Below are 14,193 nucleotides of genomic sequence, written 5' to 3' on the forward strand. Positions count from 1 at the left end.
AGGAGGAATTACATCTTTCAGAAAGGTTGTGTTTCTGTGGAATTCATTATGCCAGAGTCAGGTGCATGCTGGGACATTGAGTCAATCTAAGGAAGAGATAGCCAGAAAGATTTTTAATTGGTAAGGGATGAAGAAGTTATAGGGAGCAGGTAGGAAAATGCAGTTGAGACCAAGATGAGACCAGCCATGATTGTCTTGAATGGTAGAGCTGAATAACCGACCCTGCTTCTGATTTTTAAGTTTCAGTTTCAAAAAGAACTGCAGAACTTTGGAGAATACTTCTTACATGAGGTTCTAAAGTTGAAGCTGTTTGGTGTTGCAATTTATTCTCCATAATTTTGAAACCAAGCCTGATATGCATTTTAAACCATATTGTGCTTTTTTTTCAAAGACATTGGGTGGTATTTGAGGTGAGAGGGGTGTCGCACATCAGTTGGAAAGCTGTTGGGGACAGGTTTCTTTTTCAATGGAAGCCCAACACAATTTCAATGAAGAACCTTGTCGAGGGGCCTCCTATTAAATCAAATTGTCAGTCAGTCAGACTGAAAACCACCCTTCAAAGGATCCAGCCTGAGGCTGGCAGTACGTAATTACATTGCAGTGCCTGAGATCAGCTGGATCCCTGGAAACAGTGGACTGGAGTGGAGTGGGGTCACATGGGGGAAGCTTCCTGCAGGGAAGAGCAGGTTGTCAGATGCAAGGGCAGAGACAAAGTGGCTTTCAGTACACTTTTCTGCCCCACTCCATGACTCTGGTTCATTCAATTGGGCCCTGAGTGCCTATGAATGATGACTCCCTCTCTAAGGCTGCAGGTAGATCCCAGCTGGAGTTGCTGATTGACTGTTGGGTGCCACAGGAGACTTGTGCAAGTCCCATTAAATCTATGATCCACTATCAGATCCCATATGCTCAGAGATAATTACTTTCAAATATTTATTGAACCTAATCAATAACCCAATACCAGCAGGTAGGGTTTCTGCAATAGCCCATTACATCTAGCACCTCACCTGTTCCCCCTCTCCCCAATTAAATGTAGGACTGTTTCCCCACCATCAGGAATTGTCATGGGGGTCTCCTGCCCATTTCTCCCACTCATCCTCATCATCTTGCCCACTCTACCAGCTTCCATTGAATTCTAACTATCCGTTGGAGGAAGAGAATAACTAAGAGACATTTATCAGATCATAGTAAAACTGCAACCAGACTCCAGGAGATATTCCCCAATTTATCACAATTCTAGACCAGATACTTCCAAACTGCTCAGTTCCCAGATGCGGAAGAGTGAACTCGCTGTCTTTCTGTATTTGCCCATTCTCTGGGTTGTTTACAACAAGGTTAATTTAGAAAGAATCACTTCATTTGTAGATACATTTCTCCCAGACCCAAATGAAATTATGGTTTAGAAAAGAAACGCTTTAACCAGGCTTTCTTGTATTAACAAGAGTGAGTTCATCAATTACGACATATGGGAAGAAATAGCTACATAAGCATGGATTAGAAATAAGATGGGAATTCAAAAAAAAGGTGGGAGTTAAAACAGAAATATGGGTTAGTCTTGAAATTGTTCGTGAAGAGTGGGCAGTTGAACATTACAGGTTCATTCCTGATGAAGGGTCTTTGCCCTAAACATTGATTTTCCTGCTCCTGACCTGCTGTGCTTTTCCAGCACCACTCTAATCCTGAGTTGAACATTACAATCATTTAGTAAAGGTTACTGGTGGTATTAACATTGGTGTAGTTGAACAGTCAGCTTCATGATCCTTAGTTTTGCAGATTGGTTGAGATTCTATCATTCTGATGCTTTTTGACTGTAATGGAATTCCTTCATTCGGGGTAAGAGAACCTTTAATTGTCCTGTTTTCCGTATTCTGTTTCCTATTTTCAGCATTTAGAGACAAAGGCACGCTTCCTTATCCAGCAACACAGGAGTGGCAGACGATATTTCTTTCACTATGACCTTCACAGCATACAAACATTCAAACCCACTAGCATATACCTGTAGAGATCGAAGTGGCTTTATAAATTATTGTCCTTGCTCTTTCTTCAAAGGGAAAAACACAGCAGTGTCTGCAATTTGTATTACCCACAGGAGGGTGATTTGTTGAGGAGTAAGGAGTCATCAAACCCTCATTGTTTTTGTTGTCAGAAACGATCACAATCCAGTCCATTTGAAATAGCCTTGATGCTGCTACATTCCATCAGGCCCTCTTTCCAGGCGGCCACTTACTGTACATCCACAGTCATCTTTGGCTGTACCAGCCCTCTTTTAAAATACATGTTTTGGAATTATAAGTTAAAAATGCCCACAGCATTTTGGGTTCCAAAACAAATCTTTGCGTATTGCTTTCCGTAATTATATCATAGATAGTGGGGAAAATTAACTTGCTGTAATCCAAGGACAGTAGAACTCATTAACAACCTTTATTTAATGTCACTGGCATTGCCATCCTCAATACCATTGTAAACTCAGTGAAGACAGCATATTAGCAGATGACACTAGAATAGAGGTAGCTGAAAAGTTTAAAAAAACTCAGAATAAAGTGCTAATATTTTATCACAAAGTATATATTATAATTGTCAGGAAGTCAATTTATACTTGTGCTTCAACTTTTAGATAAGAACAAAGCGGAAAAGTTGTTTAAACTTTGCTGTTTCGATGCAGTTCGGCAATCCCTTGTTTCTATATATTACCACAACTGCACTGACTTGTGTAGTGCATTTAACATAGAAACTTGTGAGTATACTAAGGAAATTATCAATAAATTTTGATATTGAAACACACAGGGAGATATTAGAATAATTTTAAGGCATTTCATTTTAGACATAAGTGAGGTAGAAAGCTGAAGAGATTTAAAGAGGGATTTCTAGATCTTAGGATCCAGTAACTGAGGCACCAATACCAATGTAATGATTTGGAGGTGCCAGTGTTGGACTGGGGTGTACAAAGTTAAAAATCACACAACACCAGGTTTTAGTCCAACAGGTTTATTTGGAAGCACTAACTTTCATACCGCTACTCCTTCATCAGGTGGTTGTGGAAACCAACGTGGCACAACTGAAAACTGGGAAAATACCAGGGTCCAGAATTGAAAGATTGCAGAGATCTAAGGGAAGCTGGAGCAAGTAAATCTACATCATTTGCAAACAGAAACATAAAATGTTAGATGAAGGTAGTTGTTTAATTAAATGTAGCCATAGATATTCCAAGACATTATCATTCAAGTCACTGTCCAACGCTTATCCTATATTCACCAAGTTTGAATTACTTTGTTATCTATTGGCTTAAGCAAAAAACAGATGATGTACACATTTATCTATAAAGTTGTGCATGTAATTTATTCTTTGAACTGATCAGATGGAGTGGAAGGGGTATGGCTACTGGAAATGGTAGTAGATACTATGCTATACTCAAGGGTGAACAGCCACTTCTTCACATGGAGAGAGAAGCTATAATGTCCTCTTAAACATGCCCCAATATGAAATTGTGGAACTGGGTACCACAGTTGTATTTTTATGAATGGAAGTGCTTAAAAAAAAGGCATTGCCTTTCTATCAAGTCCTCGTGTTTGATTTGCCTCAAATATTTTCTCAATGATATAAAATAGAATGAATATTGTATTTCCAGAGTTTAATGTTATTCCTGCTTTATGTCAGAGTAGACCTTGCTTTCTCTTAAATTAGTGCACTGTTTGGAGCTTGCTTATGCAGCCAGTTTTATGTCCTGCCTGCTATTCAATTTTCAGTTCTATTGGCTTCATTATAGCAGCTGTTTTGCATTATGTCCCAAGGCAAGTTTCTGTCCAATACTCTCAGTCGACTTATAAGCAATAGTTAAAAACATTTTATTCCTTTAACTTAAGTGAAAATGAGTAATAAAAGCACAATAACAGTATTTTGACTCATATGGTAGCAAATGTTTCTGAAACTGAAGGGCATATGGAATATATTTCACAGGGTAAGATTTTCTTGACCTATTCCTATTGCTGAAAGTTTATTGGAACTAAATCAGAACTCAGTTCTGTTCCAGCTGGGAATCGATTCAAAGGCCAGGGCTGGGACACAGCTGAAAAATCTGGCCCCTTATGAAAGAATTGACGACTGTCTGACACACTATAATGGCAACCAGCTTTTCATGCTTTCCCTTCTTCCACTTTCCCTATTTGACACAGCAACTCAGCAACCTGTTAAAATACCTCCTTCTTTCTTATCCTTCTGTGTCCTACACCATATAATATTAATCAGTTAGGAATCAGTTCCTGAGTAGATTGACAAGTGTGATCTGAGCAAAATTTCTGTCTAATCTACTTCTCTGTGAGAGAGGGTCTGTCCCTATTTAGCATCATTTACTGTGTTCCGCCAGCTCACCAAGAGGCATGCTTTAAAACATGACCACAGCTAATAACTTCATGGCACGATACATTAACACTCCAACATTTTATGATCATGCCACTATCTTATGTCTTTCTTTACTTTCATTATCAAAAATTAGGAGCTATGTACAGGAGCAAAGAATTGTTCACATGTTAATACTGACATTTACTATAATCATTTGTGGAACAAAATTATCAGAACCAAATAGGTAGCAGAGATTTTAACTTTCAACTTCAAAAGAAAGGAAAATAGGACAACATATACATGGGTAAGGTGTATACATGCATGTATTTGCAGTGTGTCATTGACTGAATAGTGATCATTGAAAGGGTGGGTGAACAACATGTAATTGTACAGTAACCAAGGGTTTAACATAAGGAGGATGTGTATCAGACGGTGTCTTCAATAGACAGCCAATCCAGTATCATGTCCTTGATATCACCACTAATTACTGATAATATTCTTCAACAATACACCCAACTGGGATACTCCTTACTGTGCATTCACAAAATAATATTTAAATAAATATTATAATTGCTTACTTTCATTGGCAGTCTCATGATGAATGCTGTACAATAATGTGAAACTTTGATGTGTAAATTTTGGAACGTGTGTCCAACATGAAGTCATACATGTCCAAGGAGAGCTCTTAACCCTTTAAAATTGGCCTTCCACTAAGTAATTTTACTCCATATTGCTCCTTGACTTTTTCTTTTGCTAATCCAAACTTTATCAGTTTCCTCATGCTACAGACAAAAACATGAAGTAGAGGCATGCTACATTGGCTTGTTTTAGAATGTATGGAGTGTCGTAACTGGAGCAGGCTTGGGATTTTACATCTAAGTCAGGAATAAGTTTAGATTAGTGATGATAATTAAGTTAAGAAGGTGCACACATCCCTTCAACCTCATTTTCCTCTAGAAGGAGCACATGTTAAGCATCACCTCAAGAAACAGCTACTTGACCTCTGCTTGGTACCTCTCAGGGAAGCCTGAGAAAAGAAGCTCTTATTTTCTATTAGTCTCCCCATAGATGGATCTTCTGGCTGCTGGCTCTTGGCTGCTGTTTCCCAACTGCGGTAAGATGGCACCAAGATAAGAAGCTGCTCCAACAGCTGCTAGTGCTCATGTCCAATTTTAATTTTTTGAACCAAGACTTGGATGGGGGTACAACCAAATTATTTATATTAACCTGAAGATAAAGGTACATCACACTTCAGGGACTCACCAGGTCTGGCCACATCAGGGAAAAAAGAAACTGAGTCTATGCTTGGAGTGCAAGATGACTGATTTGTTGAGTTTTTCCAGCACTTTGGTTTTACTTTCAATCACCAGCAGCCACTCTTGTTTTAGCATGTGAGGTGTATTCGCACATGTAGTCCTTTGTGCGTGTGTGCCACTATTTTCTTTAAAGGTGGGCTGAGGAAACAGACAGGAAAGCAAGGCCATAGATGAATCTCTTTTATTTTACAGTAAATGAATATACAGGTCATACTCCAAGGAATGCAAGAATTCAAAATAATAAAGTTTCAATGTTTCCTCACATTAGTGACCCATCTTGCTTTTGTAAAACAAATTACTCAACTATGAATCTACATTCTTTTCCTGTATCTGGTTAAAAAAAAACCTGTATAATTCACAGCTCCTGTTTGTAAAGCAGATGGCCTTCATGGTCAATGCAGGACTTTATAGCCGACTGTTGTATATGGGTCTGAAAGGAGTCATAAAATCGGGAGAGAGTGTGATTCACATCACCTATTGATATGATGTTATACAGAGACAGGTAGTCAGTGAAGAGACATGGGAGGCTTAATTGAAAGAGTGAGTAGCAGCACTGATAGAAGTAATATAGCCGGGATATAGTTTGTAGCAGTACAATAAATGTTTTATTCTTTCTGTACTTAACTTTTGAGGTCACTCCTAATTAGACCAAAGACACCATCCACAACATGAACCTGACTCTTTCTCCCCACCTTTTATATTCTCTGTGTCACAGTCTGATAGTCCATCCCACCTGAGCTTTAAAAATTAAGTACCTCCCAATAAAACGTATAAGGTCATTATTCATTGCAACAATGACCAGCTCAAACTGTTTCAGCTTTCAAAGTCATGTGACCTCCATTCTAAGCAGCCAATGGGACACACCCAAGCCAACATTCTCATATTGTTGCAGGGCAATGCAATCAAAGCAATGGCTGACAGAGTGACCTCGTGTCCTAGCTGTCAATTTTTCCGAATTATATCTTTGCAAGTAACAAGGGGCATTTGCTCGCAATTTCCAGCTGTAGCTTCATGGATTTAGTCAGGTTTGTTTAAACCTGAGAACTGCTCAGTTACAATTCCTTCTTTCTAATCCGAGAGTCAAACTGCTGAAATTAGGCAGCAACTGGGTGTTCAAGAAATAGCAACACTATGTTGGGTTCTTTCTGATCACATTCAGCTCCAGAGCAGAGTAGCTGACAGTAAGTAAGCTTCAATAGCTTGTTTCCAATGAGTAGGTTGGCCGACAACTGAAGTATGCACCCCAGCAGATGTTTTACATGTGGCAGGGTGGACTCAGCAGCATAATCTGTTACTGTTTCCAAAGTCTAATGTAATTGCCAGCTCAGTACTACAACAATGTTGGATGAAGTTACAAACGTGTTAGTGCAGAAAGAGACTAATGTGGCCACTGCAAAACAGTAGACAAAAGAAAGCTTCAGTCCAGACATGCCAGAAGCAGCACTATTTGTTTCTGTACTTAACATTTGAGGAAACGAAAAGACATGATAAGACGTTTCGAGAAAATATCACTTCATGAACTCCAGTCTTGTCAGCCTTGAACAAGTCATCTTCAAAAATGAAAAAGTTGACAGAAATGCCAACCTAATACTTATTCTGGCTCACAGTGTCCCAATAGAATAACTGTTGCAATCTTATCAGAGAATTATGTTTATTATGCACACCATTTCTCCCTTCCCCTGGTGAACAGAAATAATAGTCCATTTAAAATAAGCAGACTTACAGCTGCATTCAAAGACCAACGAAGAAATGGATTAGACTAGCATCCATTAATGTCACCAAGAATATCTCAACTCATGTATTACATATGTGCTTGTCCAAATCTTTAAAGGAATTGCTTGAAACTGTCAACAACAGCAATTAAAATGTTTGACTTATCCAAGTGAGAAGCCAGGAGAAACAGGGGTCAATAACTATGAACTGTCTGACGTAACCTATCCAAATTATATTCATATTTCTGAAAGACAACCACAATTAGAACACAATAGATTTGACTCCTGTCTGTTGGAGTTATCTCGGATGAGAGTGGATGAAACCATGCATTTATTAACACTAGTTTTGATTAATATGATTATGGCCCATATCTATTCCTCTATAGTAGAAAAATGAAGTATACATCCATCTTATTAGGTTGGCTGATGTAATATTGAGTTTTTTAGTCTTCCTCTACAATGCTCATTTTCCTCCGCAAACCACTGTTCAGGGTCATTGGCTGCTTCTTTCAATTATCTTCTCTCTGTCTAAGGTTGATTGACCTTGCACACAGCTTATCCTCTCTTTTTATTCCTATTTAGAAATGCTATTACACACTTCTGGACATTTTTTCAACTAACACCAAATCACCAGCATTACTAATTTATGCTCAACTCATCTATTAGATGCTTTGGCTTAAACAGCTGTGATACACGTTACACAATGATTTCTATGCAATCAGCACTTAAGGGGTTGAGATTCAGTGGGGTTTCACCCTAGCCCCGGAGCTTCCCTGACCCCCTATCACCAACTACCCCCATTAAATAAGTGCATGTTAAAAAATACATAACTTCATCCAACGTCATCTGTGATAACTCTAGCCCTGTCAAACCTACAAAGTCCTCGTCGTTAACATCTGCTAAAACTTGGAGAGCTAATGCACAGATAACTCAGGTAACAGCCTGATGTAGTTATTTTCTATGAATCATCACTTATAGTAAATGTTCCAGACATCCAGGTTTGGGCTGATCATTGGCAAATAAACATTTGTGCCATGTGTGTGTCAGATAATGACAACCTCCAACAAGAATGCACCATAACTGAATTCCCCACTATCAACATTCTGGGTTTTTACCATTAACCAGAAATTGAACTGGACCATTCATATCAACACAATTTCCAGAAGACTAGGAACAGAGGCTAGGAATCCTGCAATGAGTATCTCACCTCCTGTCTCCCCAGTCACTCCCCAAGCCAGGAGAACAATGGAATTCTTTCCACTTGGCGAGCTGACTGCAGCTCCAACAACACCATTCAGAATAAAACAGGCCACTTCATTAGCATACATTTTAGTCATTCTCTCTTCATCACCAATGTACTGTGGCAGCAATGTGTATCACCTTCATGATGCACTTCAGTAACTCACTTCAGCAGCATCTTCCAAACTGTTGGAAATAAATTGGGATTTTAGGAGAGGTGTGATCGTACAATGGGCAGTGGAGTACTGAGGATTGACAAGGTCAAATGTGCTCTTCAGATGCCTGTATGCAACTTTGGGAGTTGGTTTTCCCAGGCTTCTCTCCTCTTTCCCATGTCCAGTGTAGTGTACTGTCGAACCAGCCTCTCTGTCAACCTTTCTGTTCTGTTGAGGAATTGCAAACAGTTCGATCAGTAATGGCTGAGTGAATCCACAAAGTGAGTTTCTCACTTCAGTACACATCAGAAGGCAATGATGAGGTTAGAATGAAATTTTCTTTTACATTTCACTTCTGACAAGCGTTGTGACATTTGGGAACATCCAAACGCTGATTTTGGGCAATTTGAAAGACTGCTTTGTGTGTGCACATCAGAAGTATCCATTCAAAAAAAAGGCACTGAAGGTAATCTTGTAGAGATTCCCTCTTTCCTGTCCTTTGTGTTTTGTGGATTTCACTGGAAAGGCATTTATTGCCCACCCACTATTTACATGTCATTACGTAGACAAAGGATAGAGTTCTCCTTCCCCAAATGTCATTGGTGAACCGGACATCTTTTCATAATAGTCTGATGGTTTCATGGCCATATTACTGGTGCTAACATTTTATTCCAGATTTGGTTTAATTAATTATATTTAAATTCCTCCATTCTCAGGAGAAATTTAAACACACACCTTTGGATCATTAAGCCAGGCTCTTGATTAATAATAATTAAGTTGCATGTTCAGTATACGACTGAACTCCTACAAAACATTACACTACACAACACTAAACTACACAACACTACACTACACAACACTACACTACACAACACTACACTACACAACACTAAACTACACAACACTACACTACACAACACTACACTACTCAACACTACACTACACAACACTAAACTACACAACACTACACTACACAACACTACACTACTCAACACTACACTACACAACACTAAACTACACAACACTACACTACACAACACTACACTACACAACACTACACTACACAACACTAAACTACACAACACTAAACTACACAACACTACACTACCAAAAAGTTTGATATGGATACTAGGAAAGCATATTTACCTCCACAAGCACCAACACTGAGAAGATTACGCTCTGTGAAGATTTTAGGAGTTTGAATGATGCAGAGCTTGGCAAGGCTGTTCTTTTTACTTGGCAAAAGTGAGGACTGCAGATGCTGGAAACCAGAATCTAGATTAGAGTGGTGCTGGAAAAGCACAGCAGGTCAGGCAGCATCCGAGGAGCAGGCAAAAACCCCCATCCTGCTCCTCGGATGCTGCCTGATCCACTCTGTTCTTTTTACTTTCCGAATTATCTGGTTTCTGCTTCATTAGTTAAAAATCACACAACACCAGGTTATAGTCCAACAGGTTTAATTGGAAGCACTAGCGTTCGGAGCTCCTACAATCACCTGATGAAGGAGCGTCGCTCCGACAGCTAGTGTGCTTCCAAATATGCATGGGCCCCAGCTATGCCTGCCTCTTCGTAGGGTATGTGGAACAATCCATCTTCCGCAACTACACTGGCCCCACCCCCCCATCTTTTCCTTCGCTACATTGATGACTGTATCGGCGCTACCTCGTGCTCCCACGAGGAGGTTGAACAGTTCATCCACTACACTAACACCTTCCACCCCGACCTCAAATTCACCTGGACAGTCTCGGACTCCTCCCTCCCCTTCCTAGACCTTTCTGTTTCTATCTCAGGCGACCGAATCAACACGGACATCTACTACAAACCAACCGACTCCCACAGCTACCTGGACTACACCTCCTCCCATCCTGCCCCCTGTAAAAACGCCATCCCATTCTCCCAATTCCTTCGTCTCCGCCGTATCTGCTCCCAGGAGGACCAGTTCAAAATACGTACAACACAGATGGCCTCCTTCTTCAAGGACCGCAATTTCCCCCCCGACGTGGTCGACGGTGCCCTCCACCGCATCTCCTCCACTTCCTGCTCCTCCGCCCTTGAGCCCCGCCCCTCCAACCGCCACCAGGACAGAACCCCACTGGTCCTCACCTACCACCCCACCAATCTCCATGTACAGCGCATCATCCGCCGTCACTTCCGCCACCTCCAAACAGACCCCAGCACCAAGGATATTTTTCCCTCCCCTCCCCTATCAGTTTTCCGTAGAGACCACTCCCTCCGCGACTCCCTTGTCAGATCCACACCCCCCACCGACCCAACCTCCACTCCCGGCACCTTCCCTTGCAACCGCAGGAGGTGCAACACTTGCGCCCACACCTCCCCCCTCACTTCTCTCCAAGGCCCCAGAGGAAACTTCCATATCCGCCACAGATTCACCTGCACCTCCACCCACATCATCTACTGCATCCGCTGCAGCCGGTGTGGCCTCCTCTATATTGGGGAAACAGGCCGCCTACTTGCGGAGCGATTCAGAGAGCACCTCTGGGCCACCCGGACGAACCAACCCAACCAACCTGTAGCACAGCATTTCAACTCCCCCTCCCACTCCACCGAGGATATGCAGGTCATTGGACTCATCCACCGCCAAACCACAACAACCCGACGGTCGGAGGAGGAGCGTCTTATCTTCCGACTGGGAACCCTCCAACCGCAGGGGATGAACTTGGACTTCACCAGTTTCTTCATCCCCCCTCCCCCCACCTTGTCTCAGCTGGATCCCTCCAGCCCGGCACCGCCTTCCTGACCTGCAGTCTTCTTCTTGACCTCTCCGCCTCCACCCTACTCCGACCTATCACCCTCACCTTGACCTCTTTCCACCTATCACATTTCCAACGCCCCTCCTCCAAGTCCCTCCTCCCTACCTTTTATCTTCTCCTGCTGAACACTCTCTGCTCATTCCTGAAGAAGGGCCTGTGCCCGAAACGTCGAATCTCCTGTTCCCTGGATGCTGCCTGACCTGCTGTGCTGTTCCAGCAATAAAGTTTCAACTGCTTCCAAATAAACCTGCTGGACTATAATCTGGTGTGTGATTTTTAACTTTGTACACCCCAGTCCAACACCGGCATCTCCGAATCACTGCTTCATTAGCGCCAGGTTCAAACATTAAGTACAGTAAAAAGATAATGTATAATATGCCATAACATTTGTCCGTTACATTATCACATTCTGTTGGAAGAAGCTCTGATTATTGATTTTGATTTGATTTGATTTGATTTGATTTATTTATTGCCATGTGTAGTTTGTTATAAAATACAGTGCAGTCTTTTATAGTATCTCCACTCTTCGGCACCTTCTTAAGACACAGAAAAATAAACCAAAACAAAGAATATAAAGGTTAAAGAAGAAGTTATTTTGGTTCACTTCTTAGTTGCATATCTTAGTTATGGTGGCTAATTAATGTGCTTAATACACCTCCTGGGTGACAAACCTTAGGTGATGAAATGTTGGAGCTATTGGTTATTTAACTGAGCCAAGAGTGCAGTTTTCTTTCATTCATAGGGTGTGAGTGTTGCTGGCTAGGTCAAACACATGTAGTCTAAGTGGGATAAGGATGGCAGATTTCCTTCCCTAAGGAGCATTTTTACAACAATGACACAGTGTTTCAAAGTTCCAGATTTTTATTTGAACTCAGATGTCACATCTGCCATGACCTGGTGTTGTGGATTACTAGGTCAGTGACTTTACGACTGCATCATCATCTCCTAGTCATACAGCACCTTCCCTCTCAATCAAGGCCTTTTAAGAAACTCACATTTTTATGAAGTTAAAAGTCACATAACACCAGGTTATAGTCCAACAGGTTTAACTGGAAGCACACGAGCTTTCAGAGCGACACTCCTTCATCAGGTGGTAGTGGAGGGCTCAATCCTAACACAGAATTTATAGCAAAAATTTACAGTGTGATGTAACTAAAATTCTACATTGAAAAATTGATTGTCTGTTAAGCCTTTCATCTGTTAGAAAACAGTGATAGTTTCACTTCTTTCATGTGTAAATCACAAAACCTTTTTAAAAAACTTGCATTCTCAGGTTAGCTGTAACAATGGGTGATAGCTAGACAATATGTTGAAGGTGTTAGCCCCCTGTGTTCTCTGTCTATGCCATGATGTTTAGATTGATTCTAATCTAAAATGTGAGATAACGGAGTTTTACATAAATTCATGCAGTTTTTGAGCTCAGAGTTCTACATGAATGCATGCAGTTTTTGAGCAAAGTACAATGTAACCCTACAAGTACAAATTCACCCCACAAAATATATGTGTGCATTGGGTCTTTGTCTGTCTGTGTGTATGTGTGTCTGTCTGGGTTGGAGGTTGTGAGTGTGAGAAAGTGTATGTATGTATGTAGTGAGTGCAGAGTGTCTTAAGTCTGTGAGGGGGTGCATTTGTGAGTGTGGGAGTGTGTGTGTCTGTAAGGATGTGTGTGGGTGTCTGTGTGCACGTCTGTGTGCATGTGTGTCCGTTGTATGTGCGTATAGGAGTGCCTGTGTCTGTGTGAGACTGTGTGTGAGTAGGAGTATCTGTGTGTGTGTATAGTGCAATGGTGGTCACCTGTAATGTGATATGAACCCAAGGTCCTGGTTGAGGCCCTCTCTATGGGTACCGAACTTCGCTATCAGCCTCTGCTCGGCCACTTTTCTCTGCTGCCTGTCCCGAAGTCCACCTTGGAGGATGGTCACCCGAAGGTCCGAGGCTGAATGTCCTGGACCACTGAAGTGTTCCCCAACTGGGAGGGAACCCTCCTGTCGGTGGAGGGAACACTCCTCACACACACAGATACTCCTACACACACACTCTCTCACACACACACAGGCACTCCTATACGCACATACACATGGACACACATTCACACAGACGTGCACACAGACACCCACACACACCCTTACAGACACACACACTCCCACACTCACACATGCACCTCCTCACAGACTTAAGACACTCCGCACTCACTACACACACACACATACACTTTCTCACACTCACAACCTCCAACCCAGACAGACACACACAAACACACAGACAAAGACCCACATACACACATATATTTTGTGGGGTGAATTTGTACTTGCAGGATTACATTGTACTTTGCTCAAAAACTGCATGCATTCATGTAGAACTCTGAGCTCAAAACCTGCATGAATTTATGTAAAACTCTGTTATCTCACTTTTTCGATTAGAATCAATCTAAACATCATGGCATAGACAGAGAACACAGGGGGCCAACACCTTCAACATATTGTCTAGCTATCACCCATTGTTAACAGCTAACCTGAGAATGCAACTTTTTTTAAAATCGGTTTTGTGATTTACACATGAAAGAAGTGAAACTATCACTGTATTCTAACAGATGAAAGGCTTAACAGACAATCAATTTTTCAATGTAGAATTTTAGTTACATCACACTGTAAATTTTTGCTATAAA

General features: G+C 41.3%; 1 protein-coding gene across 4 annotated transcripts in view; it reads left to right on the top strand.

Moving 5' to 3' along the window:
• The window catches only part of sgk1 (serum/glucocorticoid regulated kinase 1), a 100,798-nt gene that overhangs the window by 8,498 nt on the left and 78,107 nt on the right, over positions 1–14,193 (top strand). The gene's annotated exons all lie outside the window — the stretch shown is intronic.

This window comes from Chiloscyllium plagiosum, unplaced genomic scaffold (assembly GCF_037043375.1).
Source record: "Chiloscyllium plagiosum isolate Xiang-an unplaced genomic scaffold, Cpla_swu_hap1 HiC_scaffold_3, whole genome shotgun sequence".
NCBI classification, from domain to species: domain Eukaryota; kingdom Metazoa; phylum Chordata; class Chondrichthyes; order Orectolobiformes; family Hemiscylliidae; genus Chiloscyllium; species Chiloscyllium plagiosum.